General features: G+C 33.1%; 2 long non-coding RNA genes across 5 annotated transcripts; one reads left to right on the forward strand and one right to left on the reverse strand.

Annotated features, from left to right (window-relative positions):
- Window positions 1–9,248: 9,248 nt before the first annotated feature.
- On the reverse strand, window positions 9,249–17,954 carry LOC130726278 (uncharacterized). Its single transcript, XR_009014775.1, has 9 exons — window positions 16,986–17,954; window positions 16,359–16,795; window positions 16,184–16,252; window positions 15,970–16,095; window positions 15,533–15,596; window positions 15,311–15,392; window positions 14,754–14,909; window positions 10,355–10,452; window positions 9,249–9,612 (listed from the first exon to the last, which is right to left on the reverse strand). It is a non-coding gene; the product is annotated as an uncharacterized LOC130726278 (long non-coding RNA).
- Window positions 11,209–18,874, forward strand: LOC130726277 (uncharacterized). Of its 4 annotated transcripts, none has more exons than XR_009014774.1 (4): window positions 11,209–11,566; window positions 11,713–12,129; window positions 12,232–12,351; window positions 12,567–13,756. It is a non-coding gene; the product is annotated as an uncharacterized LOC130726277 (long non-coding RNA). The 4 variants fall into 4 exon arrangements; XR_009014773.1 differs by lacking the exon at window positions 12,567–13,756 and adding an exon at window positions 18,674–18,874 and having other exon boundaries at window positions 11,210–11,566; window positions 11,724–12,129; XR_009014772.1 differs by having other exon boundaries at window positions 11,211–11,566; window positions 11,724–12,129; window positions 12,994–13,754.
- Window positions 18,875–19,048: the final 174 nt, after the last annotated feature.

Consider the following 19,048-nt stretch of genomic DNA (forward strand, 5'->3'; position numbering starts at 1 on the left):
TTGTACCTTCATCAAAATTAAAATTTATTGATGATAAATATAAATAAAATGTTCTTTTTTTTATGTTTTAGAAAGATTTGAAATCAAAGAGAGCTAAAATTAATGTATAATATATATGGTATGGAGATCGAATCTCCAAACTTATTGGATCAAGGTATATGTATATATATTGAGCTTGAGCTTGAGCTTGAGCTTGAGCTTGAGCTTGAGCAGCACTCTATTGGTCAACATTCTTTAGCTTACACAACAACAAGGTACTCAAATAAAACTGTATTTAAATGAACCTATTTTAATATATATATATATATAGGAACATTATAATCCAAATGTAATGAATCTTTTTTTTAATATTCCCTGGAGCTCATAAAGAAATCTATATATAGAAGAACTATTATATATTGCAGTATACTCAGTAAAACCAAACCAAACTAATAGACGCTTATATGTGAATGATGTCATACCCAACAAAGGACACGTACATACATAATCGAGATAAAAAAATGTTTGAATTAAAACAAAATGAAGTTGGGTTTTTAAAATGGGGGGGGGGGGGGACATGCAAGAAATGAATAGAAAATAATGAGGACATTAACTTAACGTAATATAAGTCAAGATGGTAGATGATATAGCTAGCATGTACATAAAACGTAACCGTAGCGGTGGTTTGTAAGACACATCACAAGTCGAGAGAGCAATTAACGACAACATAGGAAGGCTTCTCATTTGTCGGGTAGGTGCAACCGACGATCGTAGGTGGTCCTTCCGTGGACCCCACCTACTTTCACGTGGGGACACGCTGCCATGCCATTCATTCCGGGCACCACCGCTACCGTGTCATGCTAGCTAAGCATCTCATTATCCACCACATGACATACATATACACCTCTCCTGCCTTTAATATTACTCACGTCATATATCTTTAATCTATATATAAATCATACACGTTTTTATGAATTGGTGATATTATTATTCTGTGGATATTTGTATACACTTTTATGAACTACCTAATGAGTGTGGCTTACAGTAATAAAAAGTGACTATTTGAGTTCATATATTAAGAGTTTGATTCCTATGAGTTTTACTCTTTGAAAGACATTTGATCTTCACTATACCAAATTCAAAATTGCGAGAGTAATTAACACAATAAATTTTTTTATGAATTAATCTGAGCTTAATCATATTTTCAATGTAAACTAAGTTAAATATTTACTTTTTTGTGAAAAATTATTAAATATAAGTATAAATTAAATTTTACACTGATTTTATATTCAATTAATTTCTAATTTTTTTATATAAAACAAATGCTAGTTGTTAATTGTTAGTAAATTAGTTCGTTCGCTAGGATTTGAACCTTACTCTCTAGTTTCTTAATGTAGGAGTTAAGTTCATATAGATTTGATTAACAATCTATACATAACATGCAATAAAGAAATATGTATGATTTTTTGGTACATCGAAAAAATAAATTGCAACATCTAGAGATTGATCATTTAATTTGATCTCTTACCTAACTTATATGTCCCCTAACTCTTACCACTTAGAAAAATAAATGATATTTTTTAGAAAAAGTAAAAGATGATGAGAATAAGTTAATTATTAATATGATTAATGGTCAAATTAGTCCCTAAGTTTGTAAGCAAGTTTGATTTCAGTCCATCTGAGGAAAATAACGCTTAGTGACGGTCATTTTTACAATTACTGGCGGTTTTTTACCGCCACTAAACGTCATTTTTCCTCAGAGAGACTTAAATCAAAGTAGGTTACAAACTCAGAGACTAATTTGACCATTAACCCTTATTAGTATTACATATTATATGATATAAAGCTTAGTTTTTTTACAAATATTACTTGTTAACTTTCTCACTAATAATTGATATTATAATTATATTTTAAAAGAGTTTAATACTAAAAAGAAAAATTATTTTTTCGAGAGGAAAATATTAATTTTCTTTAAAATTTGATGCGATATCATAAAAATTGAAAAAAAAATATGATTGAAAATATTATATTTTTAGTTGTAAACAGTAAACGTTAGTCCATATATCACCAATCGTATAAGTACCGTATGAAGTATCCGTACTTATACGATTACGTAGGGGATTGCATGCATGTATTAGAAAGGGGGCAAAAGTGTCATTGCAGAGAGCGGTGTCAGAATTGACCTGAAGACAGTGAAGAGATTACGGATCCGTGCTGGTGAACAATTGAGGAAATTATGGTAGGCACACTGCACACAGCAGCATAAAAAGGTGTTAGGTTTGGCAGCTTCTGTTGTTTCTGGTGGTGACTGGTGAGTTTAATTCAGGACCTTGTGTTCTCAAATCTCAACCTTCCACCGTTCGTGAGAGGTCTATTTTGGCTCCTATAAATAAATAAATCTTGTAAATTAAGTAACTCAATAAATATATGGGGTTTAATTTGTTGGCTTCTTATTTGCCACGTGATGTTTTTTATTCAGCTGTTGAGAGAACTAACTAACTATAGATCAATCATCAATGGTAATTGGTAAGACTAGTACACTACACATTATCATTATAAGAAAAGATGAGCAAGACAGAAAAGTCATGGTCTATAAAATAATATTAAAAATGTTACTCAATTAGCCATGGTTTATATTAACAATGATTGTTTGTCTTGCAGTTGGATAAAATTAAGGTTGATCAAATGAAGTTTGGTATAGTTAAGTTTGAAAAAATAGGTTTAAAATTGTGAGTTTGTATTTGGGTGTGATGTGTAAAAGTAAGTTAAGAAATATGATACATTAAACATTAATTGATAGGGGTGTACAAGGGACGGGTTGGGACGGGTTTTGGTTAACCCTAACCCGACCCTAAATATTGATCGGGCCAATTCATAGACCCTAACCCGTCCCTAGACCCGAAGCAACCTGACATTATGCGGGTCCAATTTAGGACGGGTTTATGTAGGACGGGACCGGGTTGGCCCGAGGGACAATAAGTTCAAGACTATTTGATACTAATTGTAAAATTTAAAGATAATAACATACTAAAAGAGTTATAAGTTGGAACTATTTTTTAGAAGAAATAACTTGAAATGATCCAATTCTTTCATAATCTATTGCACTTGAGAGGTTTACATTTGGCTTAATTGCACTTTTGGTCCTCAACTTTAGCCATCCTGCGAAAATCGTCCCCAAACTTCAAAATTAGCAAAAAACGACCCTAAAGTTTACACCCGGTTGCAAAATTGGTATTCCGTTAAATTCCGTCTAAAATCTAACAGAAAATGATGACATGACATTTCTAAATTAATTTTAACTGAAAAAAATAATTTTTTAATTAACATTTAATCAATTGCATTTTTAAGTAATGAAATATTCATCTTCTTCAAATAACATTCATCATCATTTTTATAAGCTTTCCCACAAAACCCAGTAAATCATAAACCCCACCTCATCCCCTCTCCCTCCCTCTCATCCAACTCGGCAACTCCAACCGCAACACCTCTCATCCAACTCCAACCACAACCCAACATTCCCACAACCCACATCAATTTCAGATCTGAAACTAACCATCATCTGGAGATCCCATCTTATTCTTCTTCTTAATTGTTGATTCTCAAGTTTGATTTTTTTCTTCTTGCTTCATGCAATTAAAATTTCTGGTCAAAGTTTATGGCTTCACTTGAGAATCCAAATCAACAGCAACAACAAGCGACCCATTTTGATCTGAAGAAGCTTTTCAATCAACCCACCCACAAACTCAAAGAAGTTCAGATCTCTGGAACCAATAAATTTGAAAGATGAAGCAGGTTCTTACAATCACAAGGTTGCGACTCTGAAGGGAGAAATTATCGACTTGCGAATGACAAGTGAGGGTGGAGATGAAGCCAATGCTGTCCACGTTCTCCTGCTCTCAACTGCAAAACCCTCCTTCGAACCCAGATCTATGACGAGATGGGGACTCCGCTGCTCTCTTCTTTTTTTTGTTACATCACTCTCTAGTCTTTAAAAAGGATTAAATTTGGGGTTTAAAAGATTTATTTGGAATAGGAAAGGTATATGAAATTTTTGACAGAAAAATAATTTGACAGGAAAGGTATATGAACTTTTGGGATTTACGGTTTTTATTTGCAATGACTTTTAAGGTTTTAATTGGAATTATTTCTGGATTTTAATTAAAATACTATTTTTTTCTCAATTTTATTTTTCTTTATTTTTTAATTCATTTTTAACGAAATATTCTGTTAGATTTCAAACTGAATTTAACGGAAGACCAATTTTGCAACTGAGTGTAAACTTCAGAGTCATTTTTTGCTAATTTTGAAGTTCGGGGACGATTTTCGCAGGAAGGTCAAAGTTGGGGGACCAAAAGTGCAATTAAGCCTTTACATTTTGTTTGATCATTTCTTCACTTGTCTCACATATGCATAATACACACACATGATTTTCTCTTGTTAGAGCATGAAAGTGTCCATAGTTGACCAACGTTTATATAATTCATAAGGTAAATGTTAAACATTTTAATTTCATCTACATGGTAAGATAAATTTGAGCACCATGTATCACATTTTAATCATTATAACAAATTAAAATTTTATAAAATATATATGTGGGACGGGCCGGGTGACCCAAGTGTCAACCCGAACCCGACCCTACCCGAAGTCGGGTAACTCAAAGATCAACCCGAACCCGGTCTCTTTTAATGATCGGGCCGGGTTGAACCCGACCCTAAAGGCTTGGGCCGGGACGGGTTGGCGGGTAGGGCCGAGTCTTGTACACCCCTAAAGCAAGAGAAATAATTTACAAACATGGTGCTAATTCGCCAGCAATCCCTTTCAGGAATGCTCAAACATCAATTTTGGGGGTTGTGGTCTACTTTTCATGCATACATACCCAATACCCAACATATGATAAGAGCACAAAACTCCAAGTTTTCATTTGGACCATTTAAACATTATTCAGTTACCGATCACATTTAATTAGTATGTCTGATCTTTTAATAAATCTTTTTTTAAGCACATCATTTAAAAATTAAACCTCTAACTAAATATCTAAGTATCTCTGATATCTATTAGGACCTTATTTGGTTATACACTTATACATTATTATATTAATCAAATTCAAACAGTAGTTGATAATTTTATTTGTATATATTAATATTAATTTACAATATAAGGTTAGGAAGCCAAAACATTCAATTTTTGTTATGACCGATGATTTTAAATTCAAGGGATTTTAAATTCAAGGAATCTCTATATGTCATTCTTGCAAACCTTGAGGGGGTGAGTGTATTTTACTCATAAAATTAATGACATACTATTAAATAATTTTCTATTGATGTAACACTTTCTAAATATGATAGCTAGCTTTGATTTGAGCTTTGCATGCCATGTTCGAACTTAAAACATATTGGTATTTAAGGAAATTCCAAACCAACAAGCCATGAGGGAACTGACTGGCAAATATGATAGCTATGATTTCAACTCTCATAATTAAATAGAAAAAAATATTTTGATAAACTTCTACCGCTTTAAAAAAACCCTTATATCTTACAACATGTTTCTTGATTAAGAACTTATGAGAAAAAAATCATTGAATTATGAGTGTGGTTTTAGTTTATACCAATAAACCTCTTCTAGTCCTTCTAAATGTAAACCAATGTATCCTATATAGTTGAAAAATGTGTGACTAATGTCTTACGGTCAACACTATAAGTTGTAGGTACCTAGGAGTTGACCAAAGTGTTTATTCTATTCATAAAAGTTAAAAATAGAACCCAACCACTTTATTCAAAGAACATAGTGCATGTTACAAAAAAAAACTAGAAATTAAACCTGTGCGTTGCACGGGTTCGTTTTTAATTTATATTTTTTAATTGTAATATTTAAATTTGCAGAAATGTAAGAAAGCTATTATTTAGAATAATATTTAGAATATATATGTATAATTAAATATAATTGAGTTATGATATTCTCACACTTTCTTTCTCTAATAAGGGAAAAAGGGATCAAACAGGTAGATTTCTTTATTTTTTTTGCTTCATCGGAAGAAAAAATAGGTAGATTTCTATTGAGATTGAAATGAGAGTAGTTTTTTTTATATAAAAGAAATTTAATTACTTAATTAGATTAGTATTGAAATGAACGTGGTAGTCTACTATTTTTTTTTCTAATATTGATTTAGTCGTTGCAATGATGTTATCAGTTGTGCTAATTTTTTTTTATCAAGATTGATGTGGTTGTTTACCATTGCTGGCGGCATAGAAGTTCTTTTAAAATCACTTTCACGAACATAGAAATAGATTCTATCTAACTGCAGGATGGATGTCATTTGTTCCCTTTGAATGATTAAGTTGCTATTTTTTTTTCCATAATATGACAATATGGAGGAGTGAAAGATTCATATTTCTTATCAAGAATATAGTGAGTACTACATTTTACACTTATATTTCTAGTGCAATATTGTTTACACCAAATTTTGGTAAAACAAATAGAGAATCCAAGGATCAATCTGGGACTGGATTCGAGTCCTCTTGGGTTCTTTGGTGAAAACGTTTGAGTGTCAATTCCAGATTTTTTTCATGAAGAACAGGATAAAGTAAAGAAATTGAAACAAGTAAAGAAAAATAAAAGAGAAAAAAGAAGAAAAGATGAAATAGTATGAATTGAAATGCAAAGTAAATGAGATTACACCACAATCATGCTCATGATCTCCTAATTGCCATTTGTCTTTGTGATTGACTTGTTGGCTTTCAGAGTCTAGGAGCCTAAATGTGTGAAATCTGATTATTTTACAAATAGAAGTTCTATTTATAGAACTTGGAATAAAACTACTATTTTAATCCTACGGATAATACTAAAACAGAAAAGAACTTCCTATATTAAAGCCATACACTTGGCATATCTACTGTTGTAGTAACTTGCACCACCTTCCAATAACTGCTTCTCTTGTAACCACTTCTTTGCTAGCTGTGAATCTTCATCTCTTGCTGCTCGGCTTCTTTTCTTTCATTTTGGGTCGAAGAAATAGTTTCAATTGATGTTGAAAATATAGTCGAAATATTAGTAATAAAATGCTTAGTACTTGGCAAGTTTGGAAATGTCTTCGACCATAATCCTGCCATCAACACGATGCCAAGTTCTACTATTTCTTAATATAAAATGAATCTTGCATGATGCATGGAAATGCCTTTATGCACATTGCATATTAAACTTGGATCTATGTGGTGCTTCTCATATATTGAATGGACAATACATATTAGATCAAAGTCATGCTTTTTCCTTTGGCTTACTATATATCTCGACCCACAGTCCATGTTTCTCGACCTCTTACACTAACCAAGCCAAATTCTAGAATATACTTTTCCTTTGATTTATATACTATTAAAACTTGGGTCGACTAAATAATCTTTTTACCGGGTCGAAATACTACTCTAGCAACACCATATATAACTTCAATCTTAGCAATGTAAATATATGTCAAACAATATTTCAACCCATGCCACCACCATATTTCGACCAATATATGTAAATAATAATAATTTGGCAGCAAAGTATAAACTACACTGACAACATTTACATATTTCATATCTCAGTGATTAATTTAACCATTTGGAAATTTTGGTGTTAACAGAGGCCCCCCAAAATGTTGTTTCTCGAAAAAAGTGAGAGGAATAACATTTTGAGTCATGTCACCAAAATTGATTAAACATTGTATGGCTTTCTTTGAAAACTTAGCCATCTTTTTCTTTACATTTTTTCGACCAAATTCAAACAAGGTAAGGACTTTGAAACAATTTGAGCCATATAATTATTGACCTTCTTTACTCGACTATTGTCTTCCTGTCTGGGGTCGAAGCAATGATCTAATATTTTTACAAATCTTGGTCGAAATATACTTGATCGAAGTACAAAAGCTTGGTCGGAATATACTCTAGTTAATTCGACCACTTTTACTAAATTTAAACTTGGTGAGGCTTTTGAGCCTTCTATAATCACATTTATTGGCTTTTAATCACAACCAATTTCTCTCCCTACTGGCATCGAAGAGTACTGAATTTTCTTCAAGTGATATCCTTGTTTTCGAATGCTTTGCATCATCATATTTAACACCTCAACAGCCTTCGACCATGATAGTATACTAACACAACCATTTTATATTAACTATATATGTATCACATTTGAAGCACCATAATTCCAAAGCTTCTATAATTTCGACCCCAAGACAATGTCAAAGTTCGACCAAAATGTCAATTTCTAAAATATACTTTCAATGTAATTGACAATAGTTCAATGTCAATTCCTCGTTGCTTTTCAAAGCCTTAAAATCTTAATAATAAAAGGCCATTGTCCAGTACATTGAACATTATATATACTAACTTTGAGTCAAAATGGATTTTGGATGAGAAAGACCAAAATGTACATTGCAGAGTGTCTCTTGACTATAACAATATGCTTGAACACCGTTAATATATTCTTCGACCATAAAGGAAAACTTAAATATTAAGGTCGAAATATTAATATTCAACATGATTGATCGAATTATAGTGCCTATATTATTGATTTCGGTCACGAAGACCGTTTTCTTTTATTTTCGGCCACATAGGCCGAAATTCAAATCAAGGTGTTCATGCTTCAACCAATACCTTTTCGTAGAAGTGATACTGGATGTATCATGTATGGAATTCTCAAACTTGAAATCCCAAAACTTGAAGCATTATTATCCATAAAAACTAAACTTTTCCAATGCACAAGGCTTACAACAAAGTTGGAAATCACTGAAGTCTTCAATTCGTTATGAGACATTTTCATAAAAACTAAAAATAAAAAATCTCCTTCTGAATTTGAGATCGAAATGCTTTCTTCCTCCAATTAAAATTGAAAATATATATAGCCTTTTTATCCAACAAACCGTGTCAGATGGAAGAATTGAACCAAGACTAGAAATCTAGTCACGAGGCCTTGAATTGAATTCCAGATTCTAAATTCACAATCGTCCAATAATTAAACAAGTTGATTTAATTTCACGAAATCAAAATCAAATCAACTGTGCATGCGACACTTTGAAAAATTTAGTTTTCACAAAACTTGTCCCACCAGGTGTGCCAATTTGTTTACACCAAATTTTGGTAAAACAAATAGAAAATCCAAGGATCAATCTGGGACTGGATTCGAGTCCTCTTGGGTTCTTTGGTGAAAACGTTTGAGTGTCAATTCCAGTTTTTTTCATGAAGAATAGGATAAAGTAAAGAAATTGAAACAAGTAAAGAAAAATAAAAGAGAAAAAAGAAGAAAAGATGAAATAGTATGAATTGAAATGCAAAGTAAATGAGATTACACCACAATCATGCTCATGATCTCCTAATTGCCATTTGTCTTTGTGATTGACTTGTTGGCTTTCAGAGTCTAGGAGCCTAAATGTGTGAAATCTGATTATTTTACAAATAGAAGTTCTATTTATAGAACTTGGAATAAAACTACTATTTTAATCCTACGGATAATACTAAAACAGAAAAGAACTTCCTATATTAAAGCCATACACTTGGCATATCTACTGTTGTAGTAACTTGCACCACCTTCCAATAACTGCTTCTCTTGTAACCACTTCTTTGCTAGCTGTGAATCTTCATCTCTTGCTGCTCGGCTTCTTTTCTTTCATTTTGGGTCGAAGAAATAGTTTCAATTGATGTTGAAAATATAGTCGAAATATTAGTAATAAAATGCTTAGTACTTGGCAAGTTTGGAAATGTCTTCGACCATAATCCTGCCATCAACACGATGCCAAGTTCTACTATTTCTTAATATAAAATGAATCTTGCATGATGCATGGAAATGCCTTTATGCACATTGCATATTAAACTTGGATCTATGTGGTGCTTCTCATATATTGAATGGACAATACATATTAGATCAAAGTCATGCTTTTCCCTTTGGCTTACTATATATCTCGACCCACAGTCCATGTTTCTCGACCTCATACACTAACCAAGCCAAATTCTAGAATATACTTTTCCTTTGATTTATATACTATTAAAACTTGGGTCGACTAAATAATCTTTTTACCGGGTCGAAATACTACTCTAGCAACACCATATATAACTTCAATCTTAGCAATGTAAATATATGTCAAACAATATTTCAACCCATGCCACCACCATATTTCGACCAATATATGTAAATAATAATAATTTGGCAGCAAAGTATAAACTACACTGACAACATTTACATATTTCATATCTCAGTGATTAATTTAACCATTTGGAAATTTTGGTGTTAACAAATATATAAATTTATGTGGCTTACACTTTGTTACTGATTTGTGTCATATAAATATAGAAATGATGATATATTTGTATGATTTCAATTGAATGAGAAGAATTGTTTAGTAAATTACCATATATGTGAAACTCACAGTTTTATTTTCCAATCATCTGCAACGGGGATATATCACTAAGTAATGTGTGTTTCTTGTTGTTGTTGATGATCTTTCTCCTACAATAAAGAAATAAGAATGAGTAATTTAAAAAAGCAATTTTGAAATTAACTAAAATAATTAAAAATGACATACTTGTTGAAGTAGTTAGAGACAATTGTCATTTTTTTCTCACCAGCAGCTGAAGTCTAAGAAATATGAATAATTTGAGTTTGTGAGTGATATATATATATAGATAGATATATATTGATAGAAATTTTTTTATTTTAAAAGTATTTTATCTAAATTATTTATTAATAAATATTATTTTATTTTTTATTTTGATTTTTTAAATTTGTCAAATGCAGCTCAAGTCAATTTTAAGTCTATGAATGTTGTTATTTAATATAAGTAGTTGAATATGTTTTTATAATACAAATTTTTTCAGTCTTTTGTTTATTAAATTTTTTATTTTTTAATGTATTTAATATAGAGGTATGTGAGCTTTTATGGTTTAATACATATGTGTATTTGTACTTAATACTTAGCTCAAGTGAGCTTTACTAATCTCAATATAAATAAAATGAGAAACCATTAGAAGGAAAGTTTGCCACGTGTCACTAGAGGAACCCACCCCATCTTGCGCCACGTTAGCATAATTATTAAAAAAAATTCTAAACGAAATTTGAATTACTATTTTTGGCAAGTTTTAGAATTCAACACGTGGACACAAACGTTTAAAGCTTTGATTCTGTTTCCACCCTGTAATTCGAAAATATATGTTTAAATAATGAAGATATTAGTTACTAATTTTTAAAACTTAACTTTAGGTTATCATACCCTAAAAGGCTAAAACCTCTCGAACCGCCCCAAACAGCCTATCAGCGAGCGGCATTTGAAATTTTATGGGTTCAATCTTTATCTGCAGGTGCTTTACGTGTATTTATTTTCTCTTCCATATATGCTGGTCATCATTATAGATTTACACAAACCGCCCACTACAACCAATTAACAGAGAGAGAAAATAGAGTAAACAACACGTTTTCTTATTTTCACGGTATCCAACTTTTTCACAGAAGCGTGCATATGCTCTGTTGAAATCCCAACTTGAACCGTTGATATTTGCAAAGCATCCTCTCCGTCTCCAAGATCTGAACCTAGCCTTCTATTGCGCATTAAAAGGAGCAATTACAAGTACGTCAAATTTGTTCATCAAAGAATATCTTCTTCATCATCCCTGTGATCTATTTTTTTCCTCTTAATTCAGTTTTTTTTCCTGTCTTCTCTTGAACATTTGTCTTCATCTCATTTTTCGTTGATTAATTCTTATTTTTGGAGAGATGGCTGGCAGGATTTCTTGAAGACAAAGTTGGATAGGGAGATGAAGGTGGCGGAAGGGGACTTCTCTGGGATTTGGCAACGGTGATTGGACATGGAGCCTGCATGGGAGAGATTGGGGGTTTCATCTAATAGTGGAGGTTTCTTAAACAGAGGACATCAGTTCATAGTAAGGAGGATCTGGGTGGGTTTGATGAAGCTTGCTCTATTTTTCTTCTCTTTGCTTTCTGGTCTAAGAGCATCATCTTTCGAATTTTGCATGCAACTTTTCTTGGCGTACTATAAATAGAGATGAGTTGATGGAGTTGTTTTGCAAATGATCACTCCCTCCTCCAACTAATCCTAGCGTCTAAGATTTTCCTCAGAAACAATGGTAGGAAACAATGACCGGATCAGAGTAATAATTCTACTTGCATCAGGTATGAACTTTTTAATCCCTCTATGTGCTTCTCTACTATATAATTGCGAAGCTGTCTTCACCATTCTTATCCACACCTTTTAATCATGAATTTTTTTCACAGGGTGAGGCTTAACGATAAAGGATAAGGCCGCAACGGTTTGAGGCAATAACCGTGTGATATGGGACTTTGGGACGCTACACTATGCTGAAAGGATGTATCCGTTTTTACTTGCTTCTGAAAGTATGTGTTCCTCTTTCTTTTCCTCATCTTATCTGATTCCAGCTTCTTTTGAATTGAAATAAAAGGATTTAGCTGGATAATGCTATTGATGGGTTGATGGGTGGTGGTGGTGATGTGAAAAGTGATTCTCTGTTATTTTATTTGTGTTTTATATATATTTTTGTTCGTTGGTGTTCCTTTTCTCTGCAACCCATTTTAGTTTGAACTTATTTCAGGTGACATTGGCTAAAGAGGAGGAAGTGATACATGTTTTGGGTTAGAAGGAAGTTTTATTAAATGAAATTACCATTTTGTTTTGAGATTATGATATCTGAGTTCTGGTGCAAGGTGTTTATGTATTATCAGTGAATTGAAAAATAACATTAGGATTCACTTAACTGAAGGGACTTTCTTTGAATGATTATGGTTCTTGATTCAACAAGATTATGGGTATTAGGGATAATGCATAATGGTTAGTGGAAGTTATATAGAGAAGCTAGAGGATTGAATGATTATGGTTCTTGATTCAGTAAGACAATGATTTAGGAACATTAGTTTGGAACATAAGCACAAAGCTGAAAGAAAATGTATTTTGCTATTTGAATTTTAACATAAGAATTTATGTGTCATGGTTTGTTTAAGTAAATTTATATTCTTCTGTAGCTACCAGGGACCATGGAAAAGTCCAAGTGCAGGAGTTAGGGATTTCCTTTACTGTTTACTGTTTTTTATCTAATTAAGTTTTAATGTTGGACTAGAGGACTTGAGGTATATTCAAGTTTGTAATTTCTTTTCATAAGATAATTTTTACCTTGAATGTAATATGTCTCCATGAACCTAAGGGGGCTTTTTGGAGAACACTTTCATGCCAAAATTGTTTTGTCTTTTCCTATACAGTTCCATATAGAATCAAACTTAATTAAGATGTATGTGCTGCTAGAGTTCACTGCTAGATAATAGATGAGTTTGATGTGTTTCATGTTAATGGCCTTATAGCTCTCAATATACGTTCCTTTGCAGTCCAAATTAAAAAGGAGACTTGCACATGTTGTTGCTATCTGTTAAGTTTTCTTAGAATCTCTAATTGTTGAAATCAGCACATTTTCTCATGCGTTGAGAGAGACTTTTATAAATCTAATGCATACCTTGATGCCTTTTCCTTTGATATCTAATGCTTGCTTTTATATTATTCTTGGGTTTGGATTTTGTACATTATAGAACAGATAATTTGGAACTATTTTCTATATTTCTTATGCAAAGTTAATATAGTGTTTGGTTACTAACTTACTATTTAGTTGTTTTCACTTTTATTTTAAACAGAACAGGATGGAGAACATGTTTGGCTTTCTTGACTATTTTATTTACTTTTATAATATGGTCAAGTTTGATTGTAACAAGCAATAGTTTTATTATTTTTCAAATTTATGAAGTTGCACACAATGGCTTTAATGATGGCATTGGGTTTTTGAGTTGGAGGGGGGAGTTAATTGACATACACTACAACAAAAAGACTTTTTACCGGCAATAAATATTGCCTTTAGCGGCAATAAAAATGGCCGCAAACGACTTTACCGGCAAACACTACTTCGCCGCTGCATCGGGGGTCGGCAAAGGCTTTGCCGGCGCTTATACCGGGCGCCGGTAAAGATGTAAAAAACGGCCGGCAAAAGCTGTCGTCGTTTAGCGGCCATATTTGGCGGCCTTTAGTATTGCCGCTAAATGTCATCGTTTGCATTGGCTTGTTAAACCAATTTTGGCGGTTTAGAACCGCCAGAAAATGGTTTCATAGCTGCCAAAAAATAGAACTTGCAACTCAAATACCTACTTGCATAAAACTTACTCGAGCACTAATGCTCTTACCACTCAATTCGTTACCTTGTATAGTTTCAGAACTAGAGTTGCAGAAAACCATGGAAGTATAAACACTAAAACTACTCTACAAATCAGATTTTAAACTTCATCATTTAACAACACCAAAGTAGCTAGGAAACATTAATGCTAAACAGCAGCAAAGCATCACAGCTTTACAATTTAAAATAATTTTTAGCTATCTATATCACCATCAATAAGACACCTTATCATTTTAATTTCACCCCAAATTGCGGAAGGTTTAACTCTTAAATAGGTAGTATGCATCATAATCATGTAAAAGTCAGTCCATGGAGATGTCATACTCAATTAATATCCATCATGATCATGTCATTATAAGTTTATAACATATGGAAACTGAATTAACAGCAATCATTTTACAATAAATATGATACTGAAAACATACCTTTACGTCCCTAAGAAGTGAGAAACAACAAGATTATCGGAAACAAATTATGACAAACAGGTAAAGGAAAACCCAATGTGGAAAACAAAGTGATCAAGTATAATATTAAAATGAACTTTTTCAACAAAAAAGAAGTGAAAAATTGAACCTGAAATCTTGAAGAACTCAGGTCCCTTATGCTCCCTTTTGGAGAGGTCAACATGCCCTGCTTCAAACTCAATTTCCTTCTCAATCTGACACGTAACCGCATCTCTTGGAGCAGCATAGGTGGGACCACATACCTTCATTGCAAATTTGCAATAACCTGTATCGTTCCAGTTGTCAAATACAAGGAATCAAGTACTTCCCTTTTGAGCTGTGACGGAATCATAAGCAATAGAATTTAGTAGGCTGATGCTATTGACCAATTTAAATTGACTATTTTTAGATATCTCCAGACCCAAAATTTGACACATAGGCCACTTGCTTGCATCTATGTTACCTCAGACAATACTTTTTTTCTAGAATTCAATAACAACATACACATCAAGGAACAAAGCACCACATTTAGGGGAGAGGGGGTTAAACTAAAGAATCCTTGTTGAACTGATTGAAAGATAATGTGAACTTAAAGTTAAATATAAAAGTCAAAATACATATCTTCAACTTTAACTCTAAAAATCATTACATCATTCAACAAGCCAAAAAATGAGGTCCAAAACCTACCAAAAGAGAAAGGATAGCATGAGCTGCAATGCTTTAACCAACGAAACTGCATTAAAATTCTACTGCAAATTACTCCACTTCCCTAGCAAAACAATATCACAAAATAAAGCACTTATGAAACAAATTAACAAAATTATCTCAGATCAAAAAGCTTTCAATTAACTTTACATATTTTATCTAAAATTAATTCTTCATAAAGGTTCATAAGATTAGACAACTAACCTGCAACCAATACAAAGAGAATCACCCTACAATACCACAAGTATGCAGTGGCCTCATTAAGGACCTACGTAACAAGAGTATGTAGTTAGAACTTAGAAAAGTGACTAGAAAATATATGATGTAGCATGACAGAGCCCTCACAAACTTGCAGCCAACCACAAATTCCCCCCCTAAAAGTATCCTGCCAATGTTAAAGGTTTAACTTGCAGCCAACCACATAACAGTTATAATTAGGAGAACAATAAGTGGTAGGAAAGCGGTTACATTAGCATTTTTATCTTGCCAACAACCTCCATTTCTTTCATGAAACTCGTTAGTCTTAATATCTGTTAAAGTCAGTATGTAAAGTTTAGTATACCACTCTTACAAAATATTTTTAGAACACGAAGACTGTATCAAAAGTGCAGTTCATTTAATGAAATACTAAGCACACATACCTCCACTTAAATAAACTGGAGGTTCAACACTTTACTTAAATCCAGCACATACAACCTTTGCAAGGGGGTATGTACTGTCTTGATGCTCAGTTGCATATTTACATAAGTCTTTAGCCAACTTTCTTACTGAAGCACATATACATAAAACATCAATTATCAGCCCTGAGGCACAACCAAATTAATAGCATAGGAAAAAGTCAAAAAGCAAAGTCACCTATATTCATCTGCTAAGAACTAACAGCAACGATACTTCAATACCGTGAACAATATGCCGCTGAAAATGCTATAAACATCACCATGGTTAAACTTGAGCAAACAAAAAACTCTCTGAATTTATTAAAGGCCAGTCACTAGATAATAAATGCAATGGACTGATTACACTAATAGACCTTAGTCGTCTTTGTAGAAGTGTATAACTTTTGTAGTTGCTGGGGACATTCAAATTCATCAATCATCAACCAAGAACTGTTCATTGCTAAGTTGGCCCAACTGTCTAAGTATAACATACAAAAGAACATAATCATGGCAGGAGACAAAAATTCAAGAAACTGAAACTATGAAACAACTATAAATATACAGGAGAAATTTTAACCGAAATGGTAAATATACTAGCATAGAAAGCACCCCCCCCCCCCCCCCAATTGCAAGAAATCCACAGAAAGAAGGTTCCATCTGAGAGAGAAGTTGAAGGTAGGGAATTAAAGAATAGGAATAATCATCATTGAAAATTGAAAAGACTTGCTCCATAAGCTTCACTTCATGTGGTTTAGATTCTCATCTTCATATAGTCCATCACTTGCTGCATCCTCTCATAAGCATCATGTTCCTATTCAGATTTCAAGCTCAAATTAACCCAAACAAAAATCCCTAAAATTGCAAATACACCAAACTGTGCAGAAAATTTCAAATCGATGAAACGGTGACTGCATCCTTATTCAAATAGAATGCAATTTGAAAGGTAAATTATAGATTATAGATCAAAGATAAAAAGAAAGTGTGTAGAAATGGAAACTCACCATTGGAGATCTTGAAAGATCTGGAGCAAACAGAGATCCAGAGCAAGAGCGTGAGCACGAGTGAACGAGAACCTAGAACGCGAATCAAGCGACTGAACGAGAATGGAGAGCTAAGTATGCGAATTGGCTCTGTTCCAATTGGCTTCGCCATCTGCTTCTCCTGAACCTCAACATCCTCTTCGCTCCACTCCTTCGGGCTCCTCATCCGCCACGGCTGCAACATCGTCCCCTCGGTTTTGCGGTGCTCGGATTTCGCAAACATCGGCGACGATGACAGGGCAACGGTGAGTTCCTCCGATATGCGAGGATTGGAACACCGCTAAGAGGGAGGCTTCAGATCACGTCGGCAGTGGGGGCAAGGGGACTATGTGGCCGCCGCCGAATCAGACGTTGCCGCCGACGGAGAGCCAGAAGCGGAGAGATTTGAAGCTAGGGTTCAGATGGGGAAGAAGAGAGCGAGGTTGAAGAGGAGGGAAGAGAAAGTAAGGGCGAGGAAGAGGGAAACAGAGACTTTCCGGTGAAACTTTTGTCTTTTTTCATCAATTGCCACTATACGTAACTTATTAATGCAAATTCATAATATGTAGAAAAAGTGTATTTTTTTACATAAAATGCCTGCAATAGGGCTTTTGCCACTACAAGATTGTCGCTAAATGTAATTTTTGTTGTAGTGATAGTAAAGTTCTCAATTGGAAGATCGGATGATAACTTGGTTTCTTTCCTTGAATTCTTATTAAAAATTTATATTTAATTGTATAACTTCTTCCCTTTGGTTTTAGATTTTGCTTCTTAAATTGCTACTGAGGTTTTCATGAGGCAAAGTCAGACCATTTCTTCTCCTTTTTCTTATGTATACCTTTATTTTTTATGGTTCATTTTAAGTAAATGAGGACAACAATATTACTTTAAAGAAAACAGAAGCACCATTTGCTTTATTCCTTAATCCACGTTTTTATTGAATGTGTTGAACTATAAAATGCGCTGCACTATTATACTGCACCTACTCAATAAATTTCACTGTTATGGCTCTTGTGAAACTTTCTCTAGAGTCGGCAAAGGGGCTCATCACATAGTGATCATTGTTTTTTTTTTCATTTTACTGAAATCTAAAGTTGCAATAACATTGTGTTGAAGTATTTGTGGAGCTTCTGTAATTAAAAGAAGATGAGATTAATGGTATCCATGGATGACATGGTACATCATATAATTTTATTTGTTAGACGTGTAGAACTGCGACCACATCAGTTCTACGTACTGACTCACATTGCTTTTTTATATCTACACTTCATGAAATAGAACAAAAAACAATGTGATTCTGAAGTTGAACTACATGAACACTTTGTTTCAGATTGTGATGATGTTTTTTAGGAGGGTGGAAAAAGAGTCATTCACATTTGAGTATGAAACTCCTAGGCATTATAAGTTCTTAACTTAACACTTTTATGGAATAATGAACTTATAGAATATTTGTTCATTTGGTTCAACAAGAGCTGACATATTGACATAGAAGGATTTCCAATAAATTTGAAAAGGTTTGCTCTATCTTCATCAGATTAGATCAAGGATTGTGGGGCATATAAGCTATTAAAAGTAAAATTTGCTATTCTTTTAACATTTCCTCAAGCTGAATTTGCATAACTGTTCTCTTACTATGTTGATCTTACCATTGTCAAATCTTATTTTTGTAGGATGCTTTAGCTGCAATCAAATGATTCATTTGGAGAGGCGACAGAGATCTAAATTTTTATTGTACCCATGAAACATGCATATAGATGTTTTGTTCTCATTCATTCTACTCGTGCATTAGTTACTGTACAGACTGTTAAATTCCTTCCCGTTGAGACATTGGATAGAGTATTGTTTACTCTCCAAAGAAATGCTTGGAGTTTTTGATATGTTCTTACTTCTTATAGAGTTGCTACTTACTAGAAGAAAGAATCTTGATAGCCATTACCCCAAGGACAAGAGGAAATTAGTCAAGGAAAATAGTATTCAAGATATTGTTCTTATGATCTAAATTTTCATTTGCAATATATTTATTTCATTGCCCAGTTTAATACAAT

Source organism: Lotus japonicus, chromosome 6 (genome assembly GCF_012489685.1).
Source record: "Lotus japonicus ecotype B-129 chromosome 6, LjGifu_v1.2".
NCBI lineage: Eukaryota > Viridiplantae > Streptophyta > Magnoliopsida > Fabales > Fabaceae > Lotus > Lotus japonicus.